Source organism: Cebus imitator, unplaced genomic scaffold (assembly GCF_001604975.1).
Source record: "Cebus imitator isolate Cc_AM_T3 unplaced genomic scaffold, Cebus_imitator-1.0 Scaffold228, whole genome shotgun sequence".
Taxonomy (NCBI): domain Eukaryota; kingdom Metazoa; phylum Chordata; class Mammalia; order Primates; family Cebidae; genus Cebus; species Cebus imitator.
In genome coordinates, this window is record NW_016107543.1 from 638,314 (window position 1) to 644,023 (window position 5,710).

Here is a 5,710-nt window from a genome sequence, read left to right on the forward strand (position 1 = left end):
GACAGAGCGAGACTCCGTCTCAAAAAAAAAAAAAAAAATATGCTCTAATTTTCTAGGTTACAACGCTCAACGCTGCAGTCGCTCCGCCGTTACAGTTTACAAACTCGAAGTCTCTACCACTCTCGCCTACTGTGCGTGCGCAGCGCGCGGCACTTCGGGTCTCGTAGTCTCGAACTGATCCAAGGACCATGGTGCCGTGCGGCGGGTCGCCGCGCCTGCGCGGTGCGGGCGGCGGGCAGCGCAGAGTGCGAGGCTCTTTTGTTCGGTTGACGGGAGGGCCGTTGGCCGGGGCCTGCAGTACGCCGCTCCAGTGAGGTGCTCCATTGCGGCCACCGGGCTTGCTGCCTTCCTGAGCGCCACTCCCCCGGCCGACCCGACGCGACGCGCCAGTAGCGCAGCACCGATTCCTCTCTGGCTCTTGGGCGCTGCTTTGAGGTGAGGAGCCCGCTGGAGGCGGGAGAGCTGGGGGAGGGGGCACGGTGGCGGCGTCGGCGGGAGCCCTGCGTGGGGGCCCGCGCTCTCGAGGCAGAGGTTAGGAGCGGCGAGCGCGCAGGGGTCCAGCGTCCTGTTTTTCCACTTCCCGCGCTGAGCTCTCCGCCTGGCCCTGAGGCGTCGTTGCCATCTGCGAGAAGGATGGAGAGGGCGGGGCGCGAATCCTGAGCCAGAGACCGAAGCTCTTCAGGGTGGGCCGAGCACTTGGGGACAGTTTTTCCGGGCCCGGGTGGTCCGGGACAAAGCTGCTTGGGTTAGATGGGCGGCTGCGGGATAGGACTGGAGAGAAAACACTTTACAAGATTGGGAAGGGGACGGGCTTGAGGCTTGGATAGGTGTGAGGAGGAGCTGACGACCGCGAGACCCGAGGTTTGTAACTGTAATCGGAGGACCCCGGGTCCCGTCGGGGCTGCCAGAGAAACCTGGCTTTGCAGGACTACGGAGGAGTAACTTGGAGTGAATTGAAAGAGGGCCCTGGGCTGCACAAAGCGTGCCCACTGGGGGAGGAGATGGAATAAATTGGGAAAGGGGGCACGGAGGGGGAGGGGCAAGCGTTTGCTGGGCCTGGCTCTGGAGGGGGCGGAGCTGTTAGGATAAGTAGGGCGGAGATCCCGAGAATATTTCTGTAAGGTGTGTAAGAGAAAAGGGGAAAGCAGGCCGCCCTGGCTTCCTGATGGGTCCTTACAGTGGGGAGGCTGTAAAATAATATGTGAAGAAAGGATTGAATACGCTTTCTTCACTTTTCCAGGTTTCCTGCTACCTTGGCTCCATGATTCCTTTGGGGAGCTAAAAAAGTCCAAGCGCAGCTCTTGCCTTGATTCAAAATTAGTTCCATAAGTTTTTGTCTGGGATCGTTACTGGTCTCACAAAGGTGATAAAATTGTAAACATGCGTAGATGAGTTAACAGTTAACGAATGGAGTGAGGTAGTCATGACATCGTGTGAAATGGGAGAAATTGGGAGACAGGAAGAGCAAGTATGTGAGATTGTGAGATAATACTTGTTTCTTGGGTCCTTCTGTTTTTTTAGCCAGGTTTACCTTGTTGGAAACTTTGAATACAGAGTGAGCAGCATTTTACCTCTTTTTCAACTCTTCAGATGAGAGTTTTTCATGAATTGATGTTACATTTAGACTTGTGTTGGTTTAAGTCAGTTGAGGTGGAATTTACGAAAAGATAGCTATAATCTGTTATACTAGAACCTCTAGCCTAGGGTAAAGTAGCCTCCTCAATTGTGTTAAGAATCACACCAGCAGTTTGGAAAAATTGTGAAAGGTCCAAGGCTTTGGAATAGATTCAGGAATACAATGGGGAAATTAATGCCAGTCCGGTGTTCCTCCTTAGGTGCCTTATAGACTTTTATAGGAAAGTGGTGTGATTGAAAAGCCCTTGTATTGAAACCAGTTGCACCTTAATGAAGCGTCAGGGCAGTGGAGGACCTGAAGTCATTTACGATTTTCCCTGTGGTGATATTTTTCTTCAATGGCTGATGTTATTCTAAATTATTTTTCTTTAAAAATGTAAATAATGGGGCCGGGGGTGGTGGATCACGCCTGTCATCCCGGTACTTTTAGAGGCTGAGGTGGGCTGATCACCTGTTGTCAGGAGTTTGAGACCAGCCTGGCCAACATGGTGAAACCCCGTCTCTACTAAAAATACCAAAATTCGGCAGGTGTAGTGGCACACACCTGTAGTCTCAGTTCTTCGGGTGGCTGAGGCAGGAAAATAGCTCGAACCCGAGGCGGAGGTTACAGTGAGATGAGATGGCACCACTGCACTCCAGCCTGGCAAGAGAGGGAGACTCTGTCTCAAAAAAAAAAAAAAAATAGTTTTGAATGTAAATAGAAGCCTAGTGCTTGTAGCTTCTATATTAAAGGAGACCAAGCAAGGTACCCTAGTCTTCTGCATTTCTGAATACAGGATACCTACAACTTACAAACCATATCTCTAAAGAAAAGAAGCAATCATTCTTGTGCCCATTTTAAGGACTAGGAAAATGTTTCTTTTTGTTGTTCACACCATTTGAAAAGAATTCCTTAAATTTTGGCATCCTCTAGTGGTTTATCCAGCAAAACCTCCCTTTTTAAAAAATATCCTATCTGTGGTGGTACAAAAGATTTTCCATTAGATTTGGTAGATTTTCACTTCATAGGTTCTTTCCATGAAGAGTTTTTGGAGTAGAAGGCTAATTGCTAGTTTATGGACTCCCATAAAATGGGGCCATACCTCTTGTTCATCAGTGCCTGCCACATAGTAGGCTATTCAGATTGTTGATGAATGAATGAATAGGGGGGCTTTGAGATTCATTCTGAGAACTCTGTGTTAGCCAAATTAATGTGCATTTATGTATTTAGTAGTTTGCTTGTCTTATTATCTGTGACATTTGGCAGAGTTAAACTGTTGTATTTGGCATGCTTGTCTTAGCATCAGTTTCTTTTGTTGTTTTTGTTTTTGTTTTTTTAGACAGGGTCTCACTCTGTTGCCAGGCTGGAGTGCAGTGGTGGTATCATGGCTAATTGCAGCCTCAACCTCCTGGAGACAAGCAATCCTCCCACCACAGCCTCTTGAGTAGCTAGGACTACAGGCTCATTCCACCACGCATGGCTTCTTTTTTTGTAGAGACAGAGTCTCTGTTGCCCAGACTGGTTAGCCTCAGTTTTGTACTCACTCTGGTACTAAATATAGTAAAGGTATACAGACTGTGCTGTTGGCCATTTTAAATAACTTAGGCCTCAGATTCTGGGTTTCATCAGCAAGCAAAATAGCTTGAATATATCTGTTTTAAAAGAATCTTGAAAAATCTTCGTGTCCTTTGTATTGACCTGAGTAATAATATACCAGTAGTGATGTCTGTTGAAAAACTGAATAGCACGTGGCGCGGTAGGTTATGCCTGTAATCCCAGGATTTTGGGAGGCCAAGGCAGGTGGATCACCTGAGGTCAGGAGTTTAAGACCAGCCTGGCCAACATGATGGAACCCCATCTCTACTAAAAATACAAAAAAATGGCCGGCACAGTGGCTCACACCTGTAATCCTAGCACTTTGGGAGGCCAGGGCTGGCAGATCAGGAGGTCAAGAGATCGAGACCATCCTGGCCAACATAGTGAAACCCCGTCTCTACTAAAATACAAAAGTTAGCTGGGTGTGTGGCGCATGCCTGTAGTCCCAGCTACTTGGAAGGCTGAGGTAGGAGAATTGCTTAAATCTGGGAGGCAGAGGTTGCAGTGAGCCAAGATTGCACCACTGCACTCCAGCCTGACACCAGGCGACAGGGCAAGCCTCTGTCTAAAAGAATAAAAAATACAAGCTGGGCATGGTGGCGGGTGCCTGTAATCCCAGCTACTTGGGAGGCTGAGGTAGGAAAATCGCTAGAACCCTGGGGGGTGGAAGTTGCACTGATCCAAGATCGCCCCCATTGCACTCCAGCCTGGGCAACAGAGGGAAACTGTCTCAAATTAAAAATTTTAAAAAAACAAAACAGAAAAATTGTATAACCTTTCCAAGGTTAATTGGTGAAGTTACTCAAATATGGACAAAATTTAGATTCTGTCAGTATTTGCATGGAATAATTTGTATTAAATCTTTCCTGCTTTTAGCATTTATACTTTGATGACCAGAAGGGGGCGACATAATTTGTGAAATTATGCCTTTTAAAATAATAGTTGACACTTTGAGGGCCTAACAGAACTGTGGTGGTATTATTATTATTATTATTATTGTTATTGAGACAGAGTCTTACTCTGTTGCCCAAGCTGGAGTACAGTGGTGTCATCTCAGCTCACTGCAACCTCTGCCTCCCAGGTTCAAGCCATCTTTCTGCCTCAGCCTCCAGAGTAGCTGGGACTACAGGTGCCTGCCACAATGCCTGGCTAATTTTTGTATTTTTAGTGGAGATGAGGTCTTGCCATGTTGGCTGGGCTGGTCTTGAACTCCTGACCTCAGGTGATCCGCCCTCCTTGGCCTCCCAAAGTGCTGGGATTACAGGTGCCAGCTACCACTCCCGGCCTGTAGTATTAATTTTTCACTGACAAATAAGAATATGGTGTATCTTCATGGGGGTACAATGTGGTGGATTTTTTTTTTTTTTTTTTTTTTTTTTTTGAGATGGAGTTTCGCTCTTGTTGCTCAAGCTGGAGTGCAGTAGCACAGTCTCAGCTCACTGCAACCTCTGCCTCCCAGGTTCAAGTGATTCTCCTGCCTCAGGCCTCCTGAGTAGCCGCTATTACAGGTGTCTGCCACTATGCCTGGCTGATTTTTTACATTTCTTTTTTAAGAAAGATGGGTTTCATCATGTTGGCCAGGTTGGTCTCCACCTCCTGACCTCAGGTGATCCACCCACCTCAGCTTCCCAAAGTGCAGGTATTACAGGTGTGAGCCATCATGCCCAACCTGTGGTGGGGTTTTTTGAATTTTTGTTTTTATTTTTCTTATATAAATAGAGGCAGGGACTCACTGTGTTGCCCAGGCTGGCTTCAAACTCCTGGCCTCAAGTAATCCTCCCACCTCAGCCTCCAAAAGCACTGGGATTACAGGCATGAGCCACTGCACCCAGCCCATTGTGGTGGGTTTTTGTGTTTGTTTGTCTGTTTTGAGACAAGTCTCTCTCTGTCACCCAGATTGGAGTGCGGTGGCATGATCTCGGCTCACTGTAACCTCTGCCTGACTGGTTCTGGTAATTCTCATGTCTTAGCCTCCTAAGTAGCTGGGATTACAGGCATGAACCACCACACCTGGCTAATTTTTATATTTTTAGTAGAAGACAGGGTTTCACCATGTTGGCCAGGCTGGTCTTGAACTCCTGGCCTCAAGTGATTTACCCGCCTTGGCTTCCCACAGTGCTGGGATTATAGGCATGAGCCACTGAGCCCATCCAGGAGCACACTTTTTTTTTTTCCTCTTTGAGACAGTCTTGCTCTGTTGCCCAGGCTGGAGTACAGTGGCGTGATCTCAGCATACTACATCCTAACTCCATTTTCTGGGTTCAGGCAATTCTCATACCTTAGCCTTCTCAGTAGCTGGGACTACAGTTGCACCATGCTGGCTAATTTTTTATTTTTTACTTTTTATTTTTTTGCATTTTTAGAAGACGCAGGGTTTCACCATGTTGTTGGGCTGGTCTCAAACTCCTGGCCTCAAACGATCCACCCATCTCAGCCTCCCAAAGTACTGAGATTATAGATGTGAGCCACAGTGCCCAGCCCACACTGGTTTTTTTTTTG

General features: G+C 47.5%; 1 protein-coding gene across 1 annotated transcript in view; it reads left to right on the forward strand.

Moving 5' to 3' along the window:
- The first annotated feature begins 187 nt into the window (after nucleotides 1-187).
- The window catches only part of CBX1 (chromobox 1), a 25,731-nt gene continuing 20,208 nt past the window's right edge, over nucleotides 188-5,710 (forward strand). The window contains exon 1 of the mRNA XM_017497026.1: nucleotides 188-435. The gene's annotated coding sequence lies outside the window, so the exon portion shown is untranslated. The remainder of the gene's footprint in view (nucleotides 436-5,710) is intronic.